Here is a 27160-nt window from a genome sequence, read left to right as displayed (position 1 = left end):
AGATTGATAAACATCATCGCGTGTTTTCCCGGCAACTAGCCCAAGCAGCACAATGTACCGAAAGTCGAGTGCAATAGGGATGGACGGTATGTGTCTTATCATTGTTCTTTAGCTGCAAGAGCGTGTTCAAGGCCTTCCACCTACCCGTCCACCCCTATTGCACTCGACTTTCAGTACATTGTGCTGCATGGGAGGAGGGAGGGATACATCGTCGGCATAAAGTACTATCTCCGGGTGAAGTGTTATGATATCGTTTATGTAAATTGAGAACAACAGGGGGCCTAGAATGCTTCCCTGTGGCACCCCTGTCTTTATGCGGAGCGGGCTGGAAACATTAGAATGACTTAACGAAACGAATTGACCGCGATCGAATTGGTAAGACTGAAAAAAGAGAAGGGACAAGCCACGGACACCATAGTGTTCTAACTTGGAGAGGAGTAGACTCCCAGACAACACAAAAAATACATATATCTTATGGGCCATATGACACGTTGACTGCATATGTTGGCTTTTTCAACCTTAAGATGTATAGGAGCCAAAAGAAAAAAAATATCAGTGGGGTATAAAAGTAGGCACGAGACATCCATTGCAAGTCCTGTCTTGCTCCCGATATGATCCCATGTGACATCCCTGGAACCCCCATAAAATATACTTCGGAGTTTCACTGGGAGTTCATACGGACTGGTATCGAACGAAATGATGCAGTCCCAGGGATGTCCGTGCAGTCCGAAGGCGGACGTCCCGTCGACGTCCCTGGGATAGGCTTGTGTTATCTGGATTAATGATGTCAAACGCCTTGGAAAAGTCTATCTACAGACCTAAGGTGGTGTTTTTGCATTCGAAACTACGTATAATAAACTCTTTATAAGTGCATGTTCAGTTGATTTGTTTGTCTAAAGCCATACTGCCGCGGCGACAGAATGCCGTTTTTTTTCTTTTCAATGATCACCTTCTGGATCACCTTTGAAAAATTGGGCAAGATGGAAATAGGCCTGTAGTTGGAAAGTTTGTTGCGATCGCCCTTTTTGAATATGGGCACCACCTTTGCAATTTTCAACTGAGCCAGGAAATCTGCTCCGCTGGATACTTATGTTAATAATATAAGTGAGCATGGTTGCAATAACATATGCCACGTGCTTTATGCTCTTCAAGTCCTATCCAAGAGGCAGTGCTATTTTTTAATGAAACGATTGTGGGTAACACTTCGTTTACGTCCGTCGGTTCGAGAAAAAGGGACTGGACTGGCGCGTCGTCATAGAACACAGGTGGATAACAGTCGCCAGTACCTGTGGATTTAATGAAGTGCTCATTAAACGCTGTAGCTAGTTGCGAACCATGGTATTCTCTGCCGTCAATATGGAGTGATGACATCTGGTTGCATGTGTGACTTAGTTCAAGTTCTTCCAAAGCGTGGCTCTATTTGCCAACGTCAGCCGGGCATATTAATGCAGGCTAATTTGCATGCGTGCAACTCGCTGCTTAGAGCACTGCGGAATTCTTTGTATTTTAGCCAGTTAGTTTCCGTGCGCTGTTTCAGAAATTGAGCAAAGAGCTTATTACGTTTCCGGAATTTACGCAAGTGATTCGGTTTGCGCGCTTTCTTATGGATCCTGTGAGTTTTTACAGGAAAACTTATATCATACGCGTCTTTATATTTCAGCAAAAATTCATTCAAGGCATGATCTGGGTCACTTTCCTGTAAGACTGGTCTCGAATCCGTTTGTTTGAATACATCCTCAAATAATGCAAGACCGGCGGCTGTAATACATTTCCCTTTAAAAACGGCATTCAATCTACTTGAACTAAAGCCCGGTACTTTTACCGATATGAAGACAGGGAAGTGATCGCTGATGTCAGTCGTTATTGTGCCGGCAACAGCTGTAGATATACTCCACTCCCATGCATTTGTGGCAAAATCTTAAAGCACATTGTTTGTTCAAATATAGTGTCTCACTTATCTCTGAATAATTTTTTCTTCCCATCACAGCACGGATTTTGCAAAAACTTGTCATGTACAACTCAGCTTGTCTGCTTTTATCATGACCTTGCACGTAATTTCGGTAATCAGATCCAAACTGACTGCATTTTCCTCGACTTCAGAAAGGCATTCGACACTGTCAATCATCACTTAATGCTTCACAAGTTACAGTTCTTGAAATTGGATCCCTGTGGTACTGAACTGGCTCAAGTACTATTTTAGAGATAGGAAGCAATCTGTGGTGATAAATGGTGCAGTTTCAAAATTAGTAGATGTAACATCTGGTGTCCCACAGTGATCCCTATTGGGGCCACTAATGTTCCTTATATACATAAATGACCTTGCCAAAGTCGTGGATTCTTGCATCAGGATATTTGCTGACGATTGTGTAGTATATCGGGTAATTCACTCAGCAGATGACATTAATATCCTACAGAGAGACCTGGTTAAAATCGAGACCTGGTGCAGAGAATGGGGCATGCCATTAAACACCTCTAAATGTCAGTCTATCGCGTTTTCTTCGAATATACACACTTTAACATATAATCTAAATAACACAGTCGTTCAAACTGTAGAAGACTACAAGTATTTGGAATCAAGACATTGGGAACAAGAATTTGGACAAACATATCGAACGGACTGTTAGCAAAGCTACTAAAACACTAGTAGTACTCGGTGCAGGATTATGCCTACCAAGGATAGTTCCGACCTTTGCTATCCTCCTCGTCTGATATCAGAGGGTATTTGGAGCAGTGTACTTTGCGCCAAGGAGGAGCACGCGCCAAGACCGCCCCGCGCGTTTCGCGGCCGCGCGTCGCGTAGAGAGGGGTTTCCTTCTCGCGTTTGAACATGCATCAACATGCAAAATACATCTTATTCCCTTTCCACATCTTTTATTACATCCCCGAGCGAAGAGTTTCAATCGTCATTTACCAACGATCAACTCACCTATAAACTTGAGATGAGAGAGAGACGGCGGACGAGAAAAAATGGCGACTTAAACAAGAAATATATGAAACAAAAGCAGAAGCTGTAAGGAGGATCCTCGCACACGAGCGTCTTATAGAAATGAAACGTTGTTCAGCAAAAAGTCAAGACTATCAAATCGATGGGTATTGGTGAGATGTACAATAAATCCATTTCTCAAATCATCACTTATTCATTGTCTCGTTTACTTTTGCATCGTGATGTCTGACGCAGGTCGGTTTGCTTTTATCCACCCTGCAAGGGTTCTTATTTGCAGTCCTTCCATGTCGGGTAAAACCTATCTCGTTCGTAACATTCTAAGAAATCTTACAGTATTCACTATAGTCCCAGAGCAAATCTTTGACGTTAGCAAATATGATGCGACCTGGCAAAATGAATTTGCAAATGATGTTGCATTCCAGAAAGAGCTACCAAAGACATGGGTTGAAAGCGTGCCTACTTTGATTATAGTCGACAATCTCATGACTGAGAAGAATGTGATGCAAGAAATGGTTCATCTCTATCCGAGAGCATCACATCATGAGAACGCATCCATTATTTTTTCTTTGTCAGTACTTATTTCACAACGACGTCAACTATAGAACATCATCTCACAATAGCACATATATAATATTATTTAATAATTTAATGTCACGCACGCAACTTGAACTTTTAGGATGCCAGATCTTCGGCAAAGCTCAATTACCGTACTTTATCAGTGCATTTGAGCAGGCAACAGAGAAACCATTTGGTTATCTAGTGATTGACCTACACCCCCTGACACAGTCTCAATTTCGGCTGCGAACAGGCATTACTGGAAACTTTCACCAGTTTGTTTTCTTGCCAAAATGAAAAGTCTGCGTCATCATTTAACTTTTCTAAAAGTCCTTGCAACGTGTACTCCTAAAGAGCGCGATGAGATTTTAAAGGAGGCGCCACCTCATAGCATAGAAGCTCTTTCTGACGTCTGTAAGAATATATTGAATTGTAATATTAAGCTACCGCCCAGATTGTTCAAAGAGCTGGAAAAGTATAAACACACCATTCGATACATTTCATATAAAACACTGCACAAATCACCAAAAAGACTAAGATACTTCCTCTGTCGTCAAAGGGGTGGATTAGTACCACTGATCCCCTTATTACTCACGGGATCAACCAGTGTGTTCAGTGGTGTCACAGGTCGTGCTCTGGCAAAGACGGTAGGTGTCTAAAAAATGGCTACAAAGGTTGAGGTATTGACTCCTATCGAATCAATTCTGGAATCTAACGAAAGCGATGATATTAAAGTGAAACGAATGTTAACTGCTATGTACTACATTATAAAAATTATCAGAAACTATCTAATGAAACAGAGCCAGCACCCACAGTGCAGGAAGAAAAAAAAACGATGAGTCACTTCCAATGGGACGCTCATTTGATTACAATTCGCTTCCTACTAATGTCAACATTAAAAAAGTAAGACACGTAGTCTCAGTGCTACCTAGGAGCTTGACTAGGAATGATAAGGGAGAAATCATTCGTAACAACCAAACAATCCCTGGTTCTAATATAAAAGAATTGGTGTTGCATCTATCCGGACACAAGAAAGGGAAGCCTGCTTGGTACCGAAAAGTGGCAAAGTTCTTGCAGCCACACCAAATACGTCAGAAGAGGAAAGCAAGGAAACATATACTCCGGGAAACATATAAATCGCCCCAAAAAACAAAGTTGCTTTCATCATCATCATCAGATGAATATATCACAGAAGAAGAATGAATTATAGGGATCCAAATGCTGGTTTAAGGGGTTGCCCGATACTGCAGAGGTCGAAACATCTCTAAGAAACAGGCAATCGAAGAACTACAGCGAGATGACGTCTACACACTTTACAAAGAAGGAAGACGTAGATTTAAGAGAAGAAAGACCATCGCACTGCACATCGAGGATCTTCATCAAGCAGACCTGATTTCATTCCTGCAGTAGAAGAAACAAAGTAAAGGATTTTTCTCCATACTCATTGTGATAGACTGCCTATCAAGACGACTCATGACTACACCCATTAAGACTAAGCGTGGTGAAGATGTGAAGAAATGATTGATCAACTTGTACAGCCATAAAAACTATCCACATCATTTGCAGGTAGATAGAGGGAGAGAGTTCTACAACAAACATGTGAAAGCATGGTGTAAACGTCACTCAATACACATCTATAGCTCTAGATCTATTTACAAATGTTCTTTATCGAGCGCGCAATTAGGACTATTAAAGCTAGACTTTATCGTTATTTCACCAGTAAACGTCATCACAAGTACATTGCTGTTCTCCCAAAGATCATCGCCGACTACAATTCATCATATCACTCGACTATCAAGATGGCCCCGAACGATGTCGATAAAAATAACGAGATTGAACTGTTCAATAGACTTCACAGTAAAAATGACAACAAACCAAAAAAGCTTCCATTGAATATTGGTGATCAGGTGCGTGTCCTCACCAATAGATCAATTTTTCACAAGGGGTACATTGGGCACTGGTCCTTACCCCAACAACACAGTGTTATCCCAGGGATATCCTAAGAGCATCATGCATGGACAGGGATGACATCCCCAGGATGGTGAATCTGATCCTCAAATCATCCTCAACATATCATTTTGGCACTATATAGCGTCCCCATGGTATCCTCAGATCATCCACAGATCCTACGTGAGGACCTCTTGAGAACAGTGCTAGAGCATTTCTAGGATGCACCACTTTTTTATATTCATATCCCTTTTTCAGTATGCACACTTATAAAATAGCCCCCAACTCGTCGGAGAACCCATATCAATGTTTTTTTTATTGCACACAAAACAGTCGCTTCCTGACTCCATGCATCTTAGCAGCGGTTTAAAAAGAAAGCAGATAGAAATACAAAAGACGCGGAGAAAAGTCTGAGAAACACACTCCGAAAGGGGAAAGAAAAATTGTTTCCCGGAACAGCATCGCAAACGGTACTGCCCCGACGACCTTGTTATCAGCCGCGCCATTCCGAAGCAGAAACAGATACAGTTTATTGCTTATTACGCGACGCTCCGTAAATTCGAGAGCCATGCTCGTCTGCGACACAAGACAGAGGGTGAGCTGTCCATGTTTCCTTCGATTACGCAAAGCAAAACTACTAAAAGCGAGGAATTGATTGATGTGTTAGCTCTGCATCACTGCAAAGTCTATGTTTCTTACTCATTTTGGTTTGAGACATTCAGGTAGGACCTTTGCAAGTCAAAAGCAATATAACAGAATCGCGCGTTTCTGTCCATTTCCATGAGAAATGCTCCATGTATCATAGACAGTCATCCTTTTCGGAGGCAGATAATTTTACGCTAGACCACCCTTTATTTCAGAAGAATGTCAATCGGGTCCAAGGATCGGCCGAAAAAAAAAACAAAAGCAAACAAATGTGTTTAGGGAGTCTGAGCTGGTAAACTAAACAAAGTAATATTTCTCGTCCCACTATCTACCCACAGGAACGGGCACAGGACATACCTGAACGACTCTTCACGGACAGTCCGCGAGTGTCATCCCCAGAATGTTCTCGGGACACACCTCGAAGGACGAGGACACGATGATACTGTGTGGACATCCTGAGGACCGTGTGTGTTCTTGGGGTAGTTGTCTACACGATCACGCGATAGGAGAACTCGGACCCACCAGTGTTTTACATAGCTGGTCCAGACGGGGTCGAAGACAATGCAACTTACTATGCCAATGAACTGCAACGCGTCGTGAAATCGCAAGACGACCCATACCCAATTGAACGCATAGTAAGTCGAAAGAAAATAAACGGTGTCACACATTATAAAGTGAAATGGCTAGGTTATGATGACTCATTTAATTTCTGGGTTCCAGCCCAAGATGTCGCGAAGTTCTGATTTTTACATGTATCCCCTATCCAATGATTGGATGGATATGCACCCGAACAACAGTCTCAATGACTTTACAATTTCTCTGAGTGCACCACTACAAGTGAATGAAGAATATGAAGTCGGCCTGCATGAACTTTCCATCTCTAATGTATTCTACAACGTTCTACGGACTAACGATGCTACTATACATATTACTTCCAGAAGCATTATTGAGCTGTGTAAGGAAGTTGCTGTGATATCGACTTTGGAACATGCACTGCAAGACTTTTTAAAAGAATTCAACATTGCATTTGGTTATGTTGATGGAAGGTACACATTCCAACTACCTCAAATAATTCATTCTATTAAGTTTTTGGATGAAGAACTGCAAGAAGCCATGGGTGTGTCCACTATACAGGGTTTGAAAGTTGTAGGTGCTAAAGTTCCACGTCAGAACACGTACATGGGAGAGGAAGCTATCTCAAGGATGCTTTTAAAGGAAGAGGTGACTATCATTACACAATATGCTCCGATCATATTCACACCAGGTCGCTCTATCAGTGTCACACTAAATCGCTTCTTTAAAAGATATGAAATCGATGCAAAGATACTATTCCAAAACACAGTGATGGCCACTAACTACTTCTACAGTAGTTTAACTATAACTACTAACTACCTAGCGATTGAGTAGTTTAACTAGTAGTTCAACTACTTTTCAGGGGAGTAGTTAAAACTACTTTTTTAACTACTGCCATGTAGTTTAACTACATCTATAACTACTTAACGTTGTCCATCAACACCAATCCCTTGTAGTGTTCTTGGACACCTAAATATGAATCACAAGCAATGATAAACTTTGGCTCAAGCCATTGCTACGATCGTCAAATACAAAGCTTGCGGTGAAATTCTTTTTGTGCCTGCGCGATAAACTAAATTGCAGAATTATTTCACAGCAAATGAGGCTTCACTAGAGAAGCATTATTTATTTATTTATTCACATACCCCAAAGGCCATACCCTGGGGGACACCAGATGATACGTGACAAAAGGACGAGGAATGGTTGTTCACGAAAGTGGACTGGAGGCGGTCAGTTAAGAACATATGAATCGAGGAGAGAACGTGTGCATCAAGGCCTAGTTGTGAGAGTTTAACCATTAATCTAGCGTGCGGTACAGAATCAAAGGCTTTAGCAAAGTCCAGGAACACGGCATCTGTTTGAGTAGAACTGTCCATATTTGAGTGGAGGTCGTGGATAAAACCAGCTAGTTGTGAGAAATTTTTACGGAAGCCATGCTGGCAAAGGGAAAAGTAAGCATTTGACTCTGGGAAGTTGATTACCTGCGAATATATAATGTGTTCCATGATTTTGCAGGGGACGCTGGTAACGGAGATTGGTCTATAGTTCAACGGTGAATGAGTGACACCGCTTTTATGCACTGGTATTATCATTCCCCGACGCCAGTCTTCTGGCAGGACTGAACTATTAAGTAGGAAGGGAGTTGCCTCAGGAGAGAAGCCGCCGATATTTCGAACAGAGACTGTTCTTTTTCTGGACACCGTCCTCATCATTGGCATGGTATATAAAGGGTTAGGTGTGACGTGTTTAAAGGTTCATGCGAATTGTCCCTTTAAACCATGCCAATGATGAGGACGGTGCCCTGAAGAAGAACAGTCTCTGTTCGGAATATCGGCGGCTTCTGTCCTGAGGCAACTCCCTTCCTACATCTGTACCGGTTCGCTGGATTTCTACCAATCTATGAACTATTAAGTGATTGTTGGAATATTGCAGCAAGAAATCTGCTCGAGTGAGCCTTTGTGTTTTTAAGAATTTTGCTGTTTATTCCATCGAAACCAGCAGAGGAGGAAACCTTGATGGAAGAGATAATCTTTTCAATGCCAGCAGGAGATATCGCTATCGGTGACATGCTATTGAAGATGGATGTGAGAGGCGCGGCAGGTGGAGTTGTGTCGTCGTTGGTGAACACGCTTGCAAATGCGTTATTGAAGATAAGAGAACATTGGTTATCTCTAACAAAATTACCATCACGATCTTTCAATTGGATGTTTGCCGATGGAGATTTTGGGTTTATAGCTTTGTAGAATGCTTTGGGGTTGTGCTTCAAGAGGTTAACGAGGCCCTCGCTATAGAACATGCGTTTTGAAGAAGTCACCAATGATTTTTATTTCCAGGCGCACTCTTGATATTTTAGCAGTGATGATGCACACTTACAGCGCTTAGCAAGCCTGTACAGACGTTTCTTTTTACGGGCGAGCAGTTTGATTTTATGATTGTACCATGGGGCATGACAATGTGTCTTGATGATAATGGAGGGTATATAGGCTTCAATAAGTGCATTAATCTTGGATTTGTATAAATACCAGTTGTCCTCGACTGTCCGTACATCAAAATTAGCGAGAAAGTTAGCCAAGTAATTGGATAATTCAGAATTTATTTGGTCGTAGTTACCCTTATCGTATAATCTTATGCGTTTGCACACGAGGAACGACGGGGCACGCTGGGGACAGATATTGTAAAGTGTAGTACTTTGTGATCACTCAAGGCGCATGGAGAAAATACAGAACCTACTATATCTGAGTCGTTAGTGAGGATTAGGTCTAGGATGTTTGACGAGGTGGGAGTTACACGGGTGGGTTCATGAACCACCTGATGAAGGTCAAACACATGACACAAATCAATGAAAGAACGTTTTTCAATGCCAGAGGCTGAGGTGGATCTCCAATTAATTGAGGGGTAGTTGAAATCACCAAGAGGAATAACCTTTGAATTTGGGAATTTGTGAAATATATGATGTAGTGATTTGTGTAATTCTGAGATGAATGCATTGCTTGAGGGAGGTCGATAGCATGCACCAACTACTAACCTACACGTGACGCAGTCAATCAATACCCACGTTACTTCGATAGGAAATGTACAATGAACAGCATATGATTTAAAACAGTTTTTAACGACGAGTCAAACACCACCTCCTCGTCTATTTACGCGATCACAGCGATAGAAGGTAAAGCCAGTACACTCTGGTAACAGCTCACTGTCTCTTATATCTGGCGATAACCAAGTTTCAGTAAGTGCAACAGGGTCACATTTACAGGATTGCAACAAACTACACAAATCCTTACGCTTTGGAATCAAACTGCGGACATTACAAAACAACAACAACAGATAAAGCATGTGCGGTAGTACAGTGGTGGCAAACAGAACAGATCAGCTATGGTGTACGTTCAACAACCTGTTTTAAACATTAGGAAGGGAGTTGCCTCAGGACAGAAGCCGCCGATATTTCGAACAGAGTTTTAAACATTGTTTTTCAAGCAACCTGTTTTAAAGCATTAAAAGTGAAGATTTAGTACACATGCACGACACAACTGCTCTGCACCTCCGTTCTCATCAAACAAGTAGCTCAAGGTAAAAGTCAGAAGCACAATCGTGCCGTAAAGGTTACGGCAAAATCGGAAGTAGTTGGCGCCTTCAGTAACCTAACTACTGTAGTTAACTACTTAAAATAGTAGTTTAACTAGTAGTTGCCACTACATTTCTGCAAGTAGTTGATAACTACTTTTTAACTACAATCAGGTAGTTTAACTAGTAGTTTAACTACATGTAGTTAACTACTGGGCATCACTGCCAAAACAATACCTATACATTATTGGTCCCACGTCTCTTTATCCCTGAACAACTCAAGAGACTCCTCAAATTCAACTCCAGTAAACTGTTAGAAAATACAACACAGTACATTGGAGATCCATTTACATTCAGTTTTGGTGTTGTTCTAGAAAAAGTAATACTTGCAAGGGAAGAAGTCCAAATTCCACCAAATTGTTACGAGACACTGCGTTCGCTTCTACAAGCTATCAGAGATGTGATAGATAGCAATGCTATACTAACGTACAATGAAGATACACAGCTGTTTACTTTCACTCCTGTTGATGGAGTAACTACAGATCTTTCTGAATATTTGAGTAATATGTTGGGTTTCGCACTAATTCAGTCTATTGCAAACAGCGCCACCGGAACCACACCACTCAATCTTAAACCATTGTTTCATAATTTCATGATTTATTGTGACATTATCGAATCATCTCCACATGGGTGCAAAAAAGTTTTCCATTTTGAAAGTCGTCCCATATTTACATAAAGATAATCCCCAGATTCATTACAGCTTCCATAACGTGCAATATTTGAAGCTGTTACAGAACGAAATCACGTCAATTTCGATTAAGTTGTATGATGAGACAGGTTGTCCACTTCATTTTAGAGGACCAGGTCGTACAGCTCTAGTTCTACACTTCAAAAATGTATCTTAAAGAAGTGCCAGACACCCATTATGGATCAGGACTTGGTGATCTTGTACCATACAAAGGGCCGCCGTTTCAAATTGGGAATGGCTTCTTTAGTTCTTTGCGTAAGCTAGCATTGCCACTTTTGCGTCGTGCAGAGCCTTACATAGCCCGTACTGCTATGAGCGCAGCGAAAAATTTGGCGAAAAAGTTATCTGAAGGACAAAACATCAAGCAAGCACTGAGAGCAAGCTCAAATATATTAAGGACACAGATTTTGAAGGACATTGCAGGCAGTGGACATCGAAGGAAAAAGAGGAAGAGAAGAGACATTTTTGATTAATCCTCTGTAACCATGAAATAAAAAAGTCACTTTTTTTTTCACACATTGATGTCGCTTCTTTATAAAGAAAAGGTTTTTGCATGGAATAGGGTCGCACTCCAAAAACGGGTGTGAATTGGCGCCCAAGAGGGGTTAGAGGTCGGGACAATGGGTCGCCCTCCCACTTATAGAAAGTGTGGTGGACAATGCTTCCCCAGACAACACGCAAAGTCCCTCGGATGTCCTGGCGTTCCCATCAGGTCCCAAAAATAAGAATGTCCCGCTGAAACTTTGTGGGGATATCCCACGCATGTTTCAGCAGGACAAGACTCGGAATATCCCATAGGCGTCTAGCCGGGATAATTTTTGTCCTTCTTCATTTGGCTTCCTGAGCAGGTGAAATTTCGGAACTGTGGTTACCAATAATATCGCATATCGTATCTGATCGTCTGAAATAACGCTGTGCCTGAAGCAGAAAAAAAACGACATATATCTGCAGTTAGACACGCTTACTGAAAAATTCCACTGTATGTACAGGGCAGTCCCAAAACGTTGTACTGTACTTTATTATCCTTTGATTATACCATTCAATAAATATATATCCCCCTCTTTAATTATACTGCACAACAACTTGCCCCATCAATGTGAATGACCCCATGACGAGCGCTGCCTGGCAGTGCGGCCAGGACCTACGCGCTAAGCGCGATCTAGATCCTGGTTTATTAAATTTTTGACATGCAATATTTTCTGTATCTCTCGCAATGGGACCTGCGACATAAATTTGAAACGGCGCCTAAATCGCTACGTTTTACAATGAAAACGCAACTCCGCGACCTCATTTCTTCGAGGAGATTTGCAAATCAACACGATGTGTGAGGATGTGTGTGCATCTGCGTGGTCACAAAGTGGTGTTCACTTGTGTCGCTGACGCCGCTTCCACCACTAAAAAACAAACGCGCGATGCGCGCACACGCATCCGTCCAGCAATACACTGCCGCGCTCGCTGGCTCCGTCATAAAAGAAGTAGAAGTCAGCAACCATGGTCGGTACCCCGAGCGGTCAACGCAGGGCACTAAAGGCCAATCCAATCCAATCCGTTATTTGTTTTGTGGCGTTCGTTGCGGTGACCGTTTATGGTGTTCATGCGTGTACGTAAATGCAGAAGAATCTGAGTTTCACAATGGGTGAGTGAAAAGTATGAAGGTAATGAGTCAGGAAGGATTGATTACGAATGTTTGTATTTGTGTTGTGAAATAGAAAGTTGCGCTGTTTCGTTTGTGCTTATGTGCATGCGTTCGTGTAGTGCAGATCCCCTTGTGTTTTGTGTTGACAAAATGACAAGATCGATGGCATTTTCCACTGACGTGTGAAAAGCAGCTGTTCAACGCGCTCCTTCGTCAGCTTGCTCGACATCTCAGACTCGGCTAGCACTACTGTGCGAACAGTGAGCAGGGTGAAGATACTGATACATAATATCAAGTTGCGAGTGCGCTCTCAAATATTTCAGAACATGCCCAGGACGCACAGGACAGAGTAATTATAGCTTTTTCGCTGCTTCTAACAGTGCGATCAAGAAACATAGCATATTCAGGTATGACTTGCTTAGTTCTGTGTCTCAATAGGAAATGCTAGCCTGACTAAGGCTGACAAATTTCCACATTGTGTGTTCCTCAAATGAAGCACAAAATTTTCGGCATCAAGCTATTTAACTGTACTTACAATGCCATTAATTTCGTTATCTCCCAACGCTGATGTTACCGAGGTTTGCTTCTAGGGTAATTTCGTTTAATAGGCAGGCTGATTCGGGCGTAGCCTGTTCTATTGCCTAAAGAAGTGACTAGTCTGTTCAGCTTCTCTATACTTATTTGTTGTCGATAAAAGTGTGAGATGGCTGATGGGTTTCTTCACTTTCACCGTAGAATTTTCTGGTGAAGAACCAAAGCTTTTAACATTTGAGGATACCAGAAAGGCAAGTTGGTGTTCCAACTTCGTGATAATAGACTTGAGCGAGGAGCAAATTTGACTTTGAACATTTCTCTAACAGAAGCTCATTTCTCCGGGCAGCAGCGACTGCTGCGAAAAAAATTGCTCTTCGAGGTCCCATATTTACGTGAAAAGATGAGTGACGTGGCCTGCTAATCAGTTTCACCTGAGAAACTGAGAATTTTACGAGCGCTCATGAAGGACAAAGTAGCAACCTCCTCCAGCTCGCAGTGAGGCAAGGGGACGATGAAGTTCTGCGACCTGTTATGCTGTGATGTAAGTTCTTGTAAGATTCCATAAGTTCTTATGCAGTCCTATTCATTTTTGTGAACTCCCTCATCATGGTTTACTGCGATGTGTCTAAGTTGGACTCGAATAGTGATATGGTAAGTTTTAACTACAGTGCTGGCTACAAGAACAGTACTTAGTCCGTCCCACTTTGCTATAAGGAATGCATGTGCAGCTATAGTGCTGAACAACTTGTTGTCAGTAATAAGCATTTCCCCACACCCTTGCATTCATGCTGCAGTAAGTATTAAAATATGTGTTTGCATATTCTGTATATATGACTTGTCACCTGTGTTTCTGAAGCCAAGTCACGTTTTTAATTATAGGCACTGTAATGCCAAACCGGCTGCTCAAGGACGTGACCCGCAGTAAAGGAGAGCAGCACATAAAGTCCTGGCTTAGGCACGCCAAAGAACCTCATGACAGGACGTCGACAAAAGATAAGGGCTCGGAGTTCTACACAGAACAGCAGCGACAGCTGGGCCAATCCGTGCGAAACTCTTCAGGCCTAGCTTTGAGCCTAGATTTCACGAGAGAAAAAAATGTGCATTCTCTGAGAGTGTGGTAGATACACATTTCTTTCCTCTGTATATTTGGCTCCAGACTGAGGGCTATGCAGGTGTTGCCTTCAAAATGAAAAGTGTTATGCCATTGTCATCTCCATGCAATACACATCGACAATATTAATGGGTTTTCGTTAATGTATAATGTTGGACAAAAAAAATTCAGCTCATGAAACAGAAGGTGGGATTATCTTAAAGTTTATTCTGTGTAGAGAGCTCGGGAGCAGACCATAATTGTGACAAATAGTTAATAACTTTTTGGTGAGGATAATAAGCTTGATTGTGAATAATAATAATACGTAAAGACAACTCGAATATTGTTCGAGTTGTCTGCGTGTTCATGTGTATTGGAAGGTGACGACAATAGAGCTAGATATAACTTTGCAACGTAGAAGGCCGCACATATAGGGTGTTTCACCTATCGTGATAAATTCTAACCGTAGACGTACACGCCGTATAGGATTGTGGGATTTTTGGCAATTACCCTCTGGCAACTTTTGCAGACACTTTGGCTTTGCTGACGGCTTTGGACAATTTTTAATTGACGGAAATTTATGTTTTCAATCAAATTAAGAAAATTGCCAAGCACACCCCTATTTTTTAACAGAAATATGAAGTGCCCTCCGGATGACTGCAGACCCAACAAAACCTATGCACAGTATTAACAGAAACGGTCGAAAAAAGTAAAAGTGATGCTTTAGTCCTGCCGACTTGATTGTTGCAAAAAGCCAGCAGATTAGTTGCAGGGAAGAAGTATCCCCGCCTCTTGCTTTACCTTTCTTTTCCCTGGTTTGACCTTGATGCACAAAGAAACGAAAAAAAAATCAAGGTGGGAACACTTCTTCCTCTTCCTGCACATTTTGCGCACGGATTTTTGCAACAATAAAGCAGGTGGGGCTATAGCAGCACTTTTGCTAAGACTTTTCAACTATTTCAGTCACTATACTGTGCATAGTTTTCGTTACGTCTGCGGTTATTCGTAGGATCGCTTGGCAATTTTCAAAGTTTTTCATTGAAAAGATCCCTGAATTAAAAATTGTCCAAAGCTTTCCAGAATGGCAGCAAAAGATTCCAGAAGGTAATTGCAGAAAGTGCCACAATCCTCCTGCAGGTACGTTGCCAATAGAATCGTTTATCACTTTAGGTGAAGCGCCCTCTATGTATACGTTCATAAAAAAAGCAAAAAAGAAACACCAGGAATTTTCCTTGCATATGTGACCCTTCGGAGACTGCACTTGTTTCAAGCAAACTCCAAAGATGCCAAATTACACCTCTGCTTATTTTCCGCAACCTGATTACTAGTCATGATGGTGCGTTTATTTCATACATGAGCATGTTGTGTAATCCGGAACTGCTCAGAATGTTTGAAATTCCATGCTATATTTTACAGCTGCTATTGCAGCTCTTGTAGTGTTATCTTGAACGCCCAAACTGGGCTCCTTACATTTCATCTTGGCCGAGGCCAACTGTAGACTACAGAAGAATGAAGTGTGGAGTGCCCTATAGATGACGTTATTCATTTTATTCATCTATGTATTTTGTAAAGACTGCACTTGGCTCGCATTGTCATATCGGACTCCTGATACATGTTTCTTGTTCGGGTTGTTTGTTACGCGACCACGCTGTCCAGAAGGGAGTAAATAAGGTTCTCTCTGAAGTGATTGGTATTTTTGTGCATATTATTGTAGCCAAATAATGTTCATCGGCTCAGTTAAAGACTCAAATATCTGTATCAGGAATTGTGAAAAATGGTTTTGCTCAGATGACAAAGGTGGAAGGCAGTTTTGAAGGCTCGTAGTACAACTTACCTCGACTGAAATGACGAATTTCTACATGAATCTGATGTGTACTGCACGGAAGTGGCTTTGTGGTGTTTGCTCATTTTTGCTAGGAGGTGCTTCGAACCAATTATGTGATGACGGCGTTTGCTAGGTGCTACAGCGCATTAATGCGATGACATTATTTACTCATTTATGCTGAATGGTGCTTCAGCCCATTGATGTAGTGACGTTAAATAACAGCACCAAGGTGATGACCCTTTAGTTCCATATGTCATGTGTACATTTACAGAGCCTTTTTTAGATATAGGGATGCCATTTTCGGTCCAAATAAGCATATCGACTATTTGTTTAGCGTTATGAATATTTCTAACTGCTGGCGCAAGAATCGTTCGGCTTTTCCCTGCATACAAGGCAAAGTGTGGTCTGACCCTGTAAGCCATCCAGCCACCATTAATTCCGAAGCACCCCTTGTGGGCTTAATGACTGAGAACACAGTTTCTGCTCGTCACTGCTATATGCAGACTACAAATTGATTTCACCTCTCAGCAGCTTCAGATGTTGGTGTGATGTAGAGCTTTTCTAGAGCTTTTATGCGTTCATGCATTGAGCACTTATCTGCTTTGTTATCATCCAAGTCAAATGTCATTTTCTTTTTATGCATATTGTGTAGTATTTAACATTGTGTAGCTATACATCACTTGAAGTTCCTTGAAATAAAGAAGCCATGAAAGCTTTGAAACTGCTCTGATCACGTGAAAATTATTTGCTGCAGCTAGTGTTAAATCATATTGGATACCGTGAAGGCACGGTATGGCATATCCGATCAAAGCCTGACCATATCCCAGACTTGTCCCACGGGATGTCCCCAGGAAAGGTCATAGGACGTCTTTTTGCAGACAACGGGATGCCCCATGGATGTCCGCCGGATATGTTTGGACATCCCATGGATATCCTGTATTCCCAAACAGATATCCATAGGACGTCCTATGGACGTCATTGTGTCGTCTGGGTCGAATCGCGATAGCCATCGCATTCCGAAAAACAGGTGGCCCAGGTAGGGTTGGGTTGTGAGGGCGATGTCAAAAGGTAAAGGGGGATGGAGGACAATGATTCCAATCGTGAATGGGATCGCATTCCAAAAAATGTGGTCAGTGGGGGGAGGTTAAAAGTGTGCATCAGCGTCCAAGCGGGTTAGAAGTCGAACAATGGGTCGCCTTTCACTTGTAGAAAGTGTGGTGGACAATGCTTCGAATCGCGATCGGCCATCGCATTCCGAAAAGCAGGTGGCCCAGGTAGAGATGTGTTGTGAGGGCAATGTCAAAAGGTACGGGGGTTGGAAGAAAAAAAGAGTCTTTTTGCTCGGGTAAGATGCTAACATATAAAGCTATGAGGAAAGCATTGTATCCTTTCATTTGCAAAGATGTCACAGGTCAACGTTGTACACGCACAGTCTCAGCTGGCTTTGAAGGGGGAGTGTGAGTTATTCAACATAACTCCTACCCAAGTTTCAATAGAATCATGCGAGACGCAAGTCTATTATCCTGTTTCTACAATCAGCGGAGGAGAATCGACGGTCGAATGGAACATAACAAATCTCTCAGACTTGTATCTCGATTTATCATCACTGTATTTTAATATAACTATGCAGACATTGAGGTCGGATGGGAGTGAACCAATTACCCGAAGTGCAGACGGTATCACTGAGGACACTGTATTCCCAGTCAACAACTTGGGTGCCACTTTATTTAAATATGTAACCATTCACTTGAATCAACGTCTTGCGAGCAGTAACTGTTTGAACTCCTATCGATGTATGATTGATACCCTACTTCATACGAATACTCATCTGCAGAAGACTTTAGATGATTGTGCAATGTATACATATGACACAGGAGAGCATGCAGCACATGATCCAGTCGCTCCGGATGCAAAGTTGCGCATTGCTAGGACAAGTGGGGGGGAAACTATTTGAAATTGTCATGAAGGTTAACACCGACCACACAAACCAAGGGAGGCTTTTGTTACCTGGTGTGGGGGTTCGAGTGACTGCTCTACATAATACGGATAGGTGTAGATTGCTAACTGACACCAATGAAACCCATAAGCATCAATTGAAAATCCACAGCGCGGCATTTGTAGCACGCAAAGTCAAAGTTAGCAACTCAAGTTTTATTGCACACCAGAAAGCCCTTAGATCATCCCCAGCATGTTACATCATGCATGGACTAGAAAGCAAAGTCCGCTCGCTTTTGCCAGGCCTTCATGATGCAATCTTTGAAAGCTTATTCCCTGATAGAATTCCTGATCAACTTACTGTATGTCTAGTTCGCACCGAGGCCTGTCAGGGTGATTACAAGTCCAGCCCCTTTTGTTTCGAGCATTTTAACGTTAGTTCTGTAACACTAGCAGTCGATGGATACAGGAATCAACTATCCTATGACTGGGAAAATAATCTGGCTAGAGCAAGCCACTATGAATTCTTGTATCAACTGAATCAAAAACATGTCGAGTTAAGTTATGAAAAAAAAAATTCCTTTATGATGCATTGGAACTTGAGTGCTGACGAAAGTTTTGTTTCCTACCTTAATCCATTGCGCAAGGGCAATTGCAGGATTGAAATGAAGTTTGCTAAGCCATTGCCTTGAGCAGTGTCGATTATACTTATTAGTGAAGCACCCAAGATTTTATCAGTCGATGGTGATCTTGTTGTTCGAGTGAACTAAGTATGAATGTGTTTGATCTGGAATTATTGTTTTCTCTGAACAATGAAACTTTGAATATGCATCGTGGGACCTTCGCAATTGATATGGTACCAAGTTTAACGACAGAAGGGTTTATAGTTATCAATACACACCCACACGACGGTCCCGGACAACACTGGCTATTGTATATGAGAGACAGGAATGACAAGTACATCTATGTGGACAGCTTTGGTCTACCACCGATTGAAGAAGAGCTGCTAGATCTGCCTGTTGATCAGTATTGCGAGAAATGCATTCAAAGCATTTACAGCTCACACTGTGGACTTTTTCTTTGTTTCTTTGCTTCCCGCCTTTGAAAGAATTACCAACTCAAGAGCATTGTGTCCTTATTTGACAATAACCTTGTACACAACGACCTCAAGATAATAAAAATGATTGAAGAGGAATACCTCATTTAAAGAAAAATGTCTCATTTTATTTCTTCAATGTACAGACCTCTTTAAGGTAATCCTCCAGACTCGACACCTTGCGACAACCATCTTTCTTGCGACGCACGATGTATTCCGAGTGTTGGATGTAAGAGTTTCAATTATTGGTCGCTTGAGTCCGGCATTAAGTATGGCTGGAGAGATATTGTCACCCTGACGATACCGTCGCAACAAGTCACACTTGATGACGACGAAGTGTTGGAGCCTCCGACTAATCTTTCCTCGTTTCGTCCGCATTGGAAACGGGAGAATTTGTATAATGAGACGAAAATCAGCCTCTGGCCCGTTGCAGTTCAGATAGGAGTTTAATTTAATCAAATCCTTGTACATCAGCCATTGTACCATCAAAGCAAGTCGTTCACTGGGCTTCATGGTTGATCCGAGCTTGGACGGCAACCGAGATAAGGTCGAATGTTATTGTCTAGCCAATGAGATGGATTCAATGACCACAATCCACCACAACGACAGCGTCGCAGATGCTCATCATATTGTATAAAGAGTGTTCTGGGTGGTGGCTTCAATGTCTTCACAAGAGGAAGATCCCCCGTCAGAAGACAATCAGAATCTGAACAAAGAATCACATTTTCAGAGAGGGAAAAGCGGGAAAACTTTCTATACACACAATCTTCGTCGGAGACCGCGTAGCAGTTCTGCGCTTCCATCGTCGACTGTGAGGGGGATGATGAAAAAGGAATTCGATGGAAAGGGTGTGCGCACTTTCCCTATTGGTTGCGTTTTCCTTAGTTTGCAATTGGTTGTTTACTACAAAGACTTTTTGCTACATGTGGATTTCTCCAGCCCACCCCCTTGTTGCTAACAGTCATTTATACAAAGTAGGAGAGGATGGGATATGATAATGAGGATGCATCAGCTTTAAAAAAACGAAGATTTGGTTCCTAGAGCATCACTTCGAAGCAACATGAACAACGATGGTGGTAAGTTTTGAAGGTTTTTACCTTATTAAAGTTAGGTTTCTTACAAAAGTTGTCTTTCTCAGTTTTCTCGAGTTTTAAAGACGGTGATGATAGTGGTGAGTTTCAGTGGTTTTTCACCTCAAGTTCATGTTCTTAAGAAAGTTACCTTTCTCAGTATTCACATCGAGCCAGGTGTTCTACTTTGAAGACGGTAAAGAAATGGCGAATATGAAAAGGGAGAAGTATCTAAAGTTCCGTTCTTTTCAACGCCTGAGTCACCACCACCAAGCTGTATGTATTAGCCATATTTCATAGATTTCGTGTTAGTAATATATGAGTTTCATTTCAGATGCATCAGTTTGTGTGGTAGCGAATGAAAGTATTCATTCAATCAAAGCCTATGACTTTGATTCGTTGATCTTATTTGCAAATATCTTTTTAGATACTCACTGGATACCACTACCAGACAGTCAGTATAGTTATAGGTCTCGTTACCATGTTTGTCTTTGTTTTCAGATTAACCCGGTCCCCCTATGCATCGTATGTATATGTGAATGTTCTCTTTCAGGATATAGAGTTCCAATGGCATATCGATTTATGTAGACGATATTAATAGTTGTTGTATTTGTTTTCAGATTACCCTGGCCTCCCTATGCAGTGTATGTACTAGTGAACGTTCTCTTTCAGAATATAGTGTTCCAATGGCATATCATTTTATGTAGATGATAATATTAATAGTTGTTGTATTTGTTTTTCAGATTACCCTGGCCCCCCATGCAGCGTATCTATAAGTGAATGGAAATGTGGATGTTGTTCTTAATATTATGCCCTCTTTCAGATCAATGCTGCTAGTGCTGCAGTGAGTCATCTGGTTGGGTAAGCAATATGACGAATGCTGATTTTGTGTTACCTTTCAGATCCGGACGCCATTCGGGGTATAATTCAAGAAAGTTTAATCGAATCATTATTAGATTTATTAAATATGTAATAAAAATATTTTCTGTTGTAGAAAATGTGGAATGTCTTGTATGTGTCTTCTGTTTCAGGTGTGAACGTTTTTCCGCTGGGGTTTTCTCCTTCACGCAGATTGGCAACATAATTGTATAGGCAAAATACAAGACTTAGTTTCAGTTTCACGCTTATAGGTTGGCAACCATGTTACAGGGAGAGAGAGAGACACTTCCCCAGGAGCAACGGACAGAACATGATCACGCGCAGCAACACTCTAAGCATACTCTAGGTTAATCTACTCATATACGTGTGTGTAATGCAAGACAAATAAATCCGACTCGTTTGAAGCCTACAGAAATCAGAAGTGGGATCGACTCACCATTTTCATCATCAGAACAAGGTGGGCTTTGATTTAGTTGGATTGCAAAGCATGCTCACGCGCCGTGCATCACGTCACGTGGACGCTCCGCGAACGATGAACGGGACGCCGACAGGATCCAGCACTACTGTTGACCGAAACCTGGCGAACGTAGCCGACGACAACGTACAAGTCGTTAGCAGCCACACGAATGGAGAACAGAGCGCGGACAGCGAGGCAACACCGTCAAGTGGGCTTCACCGCACGACTCGCATCGGACACCACAGCAACGTTGATGCTGGGACAAGAGCACCGAACAAGGGCAACAACGTGGACGTTTTTGATATTCAGTCACTTATGCAAGCCGCAGTGCAAGCAGCGGTTAAAGAAGCTATGGACGGGGCCCGACAACTCTACGAATCACCCCGGCCACCACAACGTACTATTGCCAGCGATGAGTCATCACCGATCGGGTACCTCGCTTCAGCGAGCGCGAACCTTATACCGACATATGATCCTGCTACGAACACTCAGGCGACGGTGGAAGCGTGGACAAGGTAGACGGACTCGCGGCGGCTTACGGCTGGAATGATAAACAAACTTCTTGCTTTGCGCTTTCGAAGTTGGAAGGCGTTGCGAGAAGCTGGTATGATGGACTCACAACAACGCAATATACATGGGTAGAGTGGAAAAGCAAGCTTCGAGAAGCGTTTCCATCAAGTGCAAGTTTTCAACAGCTACTGCGGGAAATGGAGGCCCGAAAAAGAAAACGGGACGAAACCATCGAGCTCTACTTCTACGACAAACTCGCCAAGGCCAGAAGATGCGGACTGGACGATCCCGCTTGCATCGAGTATATTATCACTGGCCTCAACGACGAAAACGCAGTTCGATCGCTAAGTGTGCGTGAATTTGCAAATCCCCAGGAACTCCTTCGTTGCCTGAAACTATTGGACGAACGACTGGACATCGTCAAGCACTCGCGGTGGCCAAGACTCCAGTAAGAGTGCGAAACAGAGCACCGGTCAAACCGCATCATCCAAAGGAAATGGAAAGCCAAAGTACAATGACAAAGGAGAACCCCTCCCCAGTAAACCACCGATGTCCCAAGGACGTCTACATGATGTTACCCTCAGGACGATGAAGACATCCTGAGGACATCCTGAAACATAATTTTGACATACTTGGGACGTACTCAGAACTGCCAAAATAACATCCGCGCACGTCCCAAGGAAGTCCATAGTACGTCAATGACGACCTTTTACGGACCTCTAGTGGACCTTTTTCCCGTGCCTTAGCCAGGCTTACTGGCGTTCTCTGAACATTACATCAACACCGCACAGCAGTGCGTATCAGTGGCACAAACAAGCAACATTAGATCAAACACTTTATTTCGTATGAAACTGAGCGTCATAGCATCGTATTACCTCACCAGGTATTATATCACAGCGTAACATGACCAGCATTTTTTTCGCATTATTATTGAGAACTTACATGTCTTTGAAAACATGATGTCCATGAACACACACAGCATCGGCCCACAAGGGGAAAAACTTAAAGGTATATGCCCGCAATGTCCGAAGTGCGACGCTGAAACATATGTTGAAGCACTGGCATAACCGACGACCATGCTGCACTGTGTTTCGTACAACTGGAGATTTGCGATGTGTCCAGCTTGCCTTTCGTGCGCAAAAATTAACGCTATCCAACTTCGGCTATATCCACTTTTCGCCACGGACTCCCTTCCTTGCCGCGTCATGTGAGCTTAACCTGCAAGAAATGTAATTTGAAAAACACTGCTACAGCAAAATGTCACTGTGAAGTACGCATCGACGTATACGCATACCTTTAGACACAGCGCCTATGGTTGCAGTCTGCAGTAGCCTAGCATTCTCCCTATCAACAGCCCTATTGCCTGCGAAGACGGGAAACGCATGGATAACCACGTAGTAGGAACGTGAATGCCTCGCACATTCACTACGTACCTTCAAAACGGGTAAAATCTTGCAAATGACGCGGGCGACGCCACTTGATCCATAATTCACATTCATCTGCGTTTCCACACATCTGTAAAAGAGTCAACAATGTGCGACACATTGTACTTCCCTGCAAATTCTTTATTAAAATCACTCAGCATTTTTTACATACAGTGGCACAGCCGTAAAGGCTTGTGCTGCCGTGGAGCACATGACGAAGTTGCACGGGTGAAGCGTATGCACAATCTGTTTCGCAGTAAACACAAGTCACTGAAGAGCTCTGAAACGCACTTTAGCGTAACTTACCTGATGTCTTTCAACATTTCTGTGACCTTCCCACGTCGTGAGTGTGCTGTCCCAACAGCGTTGTTCACCGCAATGAATACGTCGAAAGTATCTGAAATTCATAGATTAGACATTAGTAACGGGGCCACTGACGATGTTGCATCTTCACCTTGGAAAGTGCTGGTAGGGTCACGAGTACACTTAGCTGAAAGATAAAGCATAGGGTAATAGGAATCAAAAGGGTAATAATCACACTGCTAGCATAAAGTAATAGAACCCACACGCTAGGAATGATACCAAACAAAAGTTGCACGAATCGTACAAACATAGAACTAACCTTTAATCTAAGAAATCGCAAGGCTTCTGGACCTATCTTCCAGGGTGCACACATAAAAGCACCCCCAGGCAACACTAGTAGGGCATAAAAACACATTCACAGCAGTCCAGGGCACCAGAGCAACGACGGAACGCGAGAGAACGGGAGCCAGAAAAAGGCGTGCGAACGCAACGAAGCTTGCAAGCGAAATGGACGCCGCCCGCAGCGCAGAAACGGCAGGAAGGCCATCTGCCCGCCAGGCCATGCCCCAGCGCCCAGGCGCTCCTCGGGGTGTAGCAAGGGAACGGAAAGTCGCGCGAAGACGGGACCAACGCTATCGGAAAGAGGACGCTTTCCTCTTCAAAAACACATCTCAATCACCTTCCTACACCAGCAAGAACCCGATATCGAAAAAAATGCCCCAGGCCCATGTATCAGAGAACCGCCGTTGCCACGGTGTTCTAACTCGAGAACCGAGAGGGATAGAAAGATGCGGCAAGTTTCTACGCGTTTCCCATGTCGAGTGCGTGTGCCCATTAAAAGGAAGTCGGATCCGCCGTGGGCTTCAAGCCTGAAGACAGGGACAAAAATCGGTGAACGGTGGTCGGTGTCAGGAATTTCGAGAATGACGTCTTAACCACTGGAAATCGACGGCTGGTCTCAATTGGAAAGTTGTAGAGCAGGGAACAGAGCACGCGCACACAAAATTTCGACTAAATCGGACATCGGGTAATCGACTTAGACACCGAAAAGTGGGAAGCGTTTCAGTGTGGCTCTAGCCAGCCTCGCAGCTCGTCATGCTCTTAAGCCGATATCGGGAGAACGGAACATAGCGCGCCTGCGGGACAAACGCTGTTGGAAAGAGCACATTGAGACCTTCATAACGAAGGCAAACATGAACATGTGGCAGCAACGGGAAGGCGTTTTTTTTTGGGGGGGGGGGGAGAAGCCGCTGGTCCCATGTATTGGGAGGAGTGTGAACGCGGAATCCTCTAACTCGAGAACTGCTAAATTTAGAGAGACGCGGTGAATTTTATCACGTGCTCCGCGTCGAGAACAGTGGGTTCTCCAAGTGTGAACCCTGTCCGAGGCGAACTTCTTTCCAATAAGGGCACTGAAGTTCGGAAAAACGAATTTTACTAACGCGTCTCCGCCTACGAGTTCGAAACCACTACAGATCAGTTCCTGTGTGATTTGCGCGATCACACAGCTAATCCAGGCCCGTTCGGACCTGAATTTTGGTCTCGATCCAACAGTCCGGGCGGGATTTACAAGACTTTGAAGGTGTCAGAAGCACCGACGGTTGCCTAGAATTTTCAAATATCTGGACAACCGCCAGGATTTCTCACAAGCCGCAAGGTGCACGCGTAGCGGGATGGAAGGGAAATTCGTCACAAGAAACAGCATCCCGATATCGCCGCTGCAGGCCAAGATATTAGACACGGGAACCCATCGCGAAACACCGCGATGTCACTCTGATGGGGTTAAACCATCACTGGATGGCTAAAAGACGCCGCGGTATCAACCGCCACCTCAAGTGGCATGTGCAGTGCTCAGTTGGAATCTCTATGCATATCTGATCTATTCTGACCGATTAATTCACTACGGTGCCGTAGGGGACCTGGGCACATTCTTCTTATTTGTCCATGCTACCAACCTTCCCGAACCGCGCTCTCTCAGATCCTTAGTCAGTTGGAATTTCACCCTTTCTATCTCTATGAAAATTACTTGGCCCCTGGTGAAATCCAGCCCATCAACACTCTGTGATGAGAGCTTTTTTGGTCTTTTTAGACACGTCAGGACTTCGATCCTTATGGTGAAGGGGCACATTTCATCACATTTTATGCCAGTGGGCTCGGGTATCCACACTAGCGACGAAACTCCTCATTATTAACCTTAGAAATAAAGTTATTGTTTTATTGATACTCTAAGCCAATTCCTTCAATTGGTTTCGCATTCTTTGAACTGGTGCAGTGTGTACAAAACATGTTGGATTACATTAAATCAAGTGGAAATCAGCGTTTAGCATTTATATCCATTAAGCCAACTCATTGAATTGCTTCTTTATTCCGTGGGTACGGTCTTCGCCACACAACATAGTGGAACATGATGTCGCGAAGGTATAGCTTCTCTTCAAAAACCCTGATTCTGTCAGTGAGGAACTTGTACCTGACGGCTACATAATGAACGAATTGACTGTCTGATTTGTCGTTGGATCTCGTTGGAATTGTGGCGACAATTCAATGATGTTATGTCTTCTCGTTCCGGCAGGGAAGCACATCTTGAGATGTAGTTGTGTGTGTTCCGTTCTACACAGAGATATTGCAAGAGATATCGAGGTCTTCTCGGCCTTCCCAACTACCTTTATTAGCACTACAGTAAAAGGAAACAGAAGCTAGATACTGTGGTACATCTGCTAAGCTCGGACCATGTCGGGAGTTTCTTTGTAAATTCAGATGAATAATTTTTGTGTGTTGCCACTTCGGTAACACGGATAAAAAATAGTGTCACTGTTTTAGTTTCTTGCTGCACGCTGTTGAGCGTTATCATAAGGATACAAAAATATAATGAGCATCGAAAGTATGTTTGTATTCTACTTCTAAATCAACATCCGGTCGGGACGCCATTTCGAAGTTCCAGCGGTATCATTAAAATACATCCTGGCTAGACAACGCTAGGACGTTTCGAATGACGTCTTATTTACATCATTGGGACATTTTTCGCGGATCAGGACTTCGGGATCTTTTCAGGGCGTCCATGGGACATCGGTGGTTTACTGGGTCTGCTTCAATTGCTCCGAATACGGGCATCTTTCAGCCGCATGTCCACAGCCACAGAGGAAGCCACGCTGCGACAAATGCAAACGAACAGGGCATGAGACTAAAGACTGTCGTCAAGACAAAGGCAAGGGTTCGGCACACCAAAGTCAGCAGCTGTGCTCGCACAAAACGTGGTCACAGCGGAAGGGCCAGCGAACGCGAAGTATTTCATGACGGCTCTCCTGGACGGTAAAGAAGTCGAGGCATTTGTTGACATGGGCAGCCAGTGCGTCACGCTTCGCAAGACTAACGCAGACGAATTATCGGTTCAGTACAGCGATCTCTCAGCTCCATTTGAGATCCACGGCTAC

General features: G+C 43.2%; 2 long non-coding RNA genes across 4 annotated transcripts; one reads left to right on the top strand and one right to left on the bottom strand.

Annotated features, from left to right (window-relative positions):
- The first annotated feature begins 12542 nt into the window (after window positions 1-12542).
- On the top strand, window positions 12543-14487 carry LOC135372108 (uncharacterized). 3 transcript variants are annotated; one of them, XR_010415828.1, is made up of 3 exons: window positions 12543-12609; window positions 12729-13684; window positions 14023-14487. It is a non-coding gene; the product is annotated as an uncharacterized LOC135372108 (long non-coding RNA). The 3 variants fall into 3 exon arrangements; XR_010415827.1 differs by having other exon boundaries at window positions 12545-13016; window positions 13345-13684; XR_010415826.1 differs by having other exon boundaries at window positions 12545-13684.
- A 9012-nt stretch (window positions 14488-23499) lies between these two features.
- On the bottom strand, window positions 23500-24221 carry LOC135372117 (uncharacterized). Its single transcript, XR_010415837.1, has 3 exons — window positions 24052-24221; window positions 23884-23919; window positions 23500-23826 (listed from the first exon to the last, which is right to left on the bottom strand). It is a non-coding gene; the product is annotated as an uncharacterized LOC135372117 (long non-coding RNA).
- Window positions 24222-27160: the final 2939 nt, after the last annotated feature.

Source organism: Ornithodoros turicata, unplaced genomic scaffold, assembly GCF_037126465.1.
Source record: "Ornithodoros turicata isolate Travis unplaced genomic scaffold, ASM3712646v1 Chromosome13, whole genome shotgun sequence".
Taxonomy (NCBI): Eukaryota; Metazoa; Arthropoda; class Arachnida; order Ixodida; family Argasidae; genus Ornithodoros; species Ornithodoros turicata.
The sequence above is the reverse complement of the archived record's forward strand: the minus strand, read 5'-3'. Positions and strand labels throughout refer to the sequence as shown.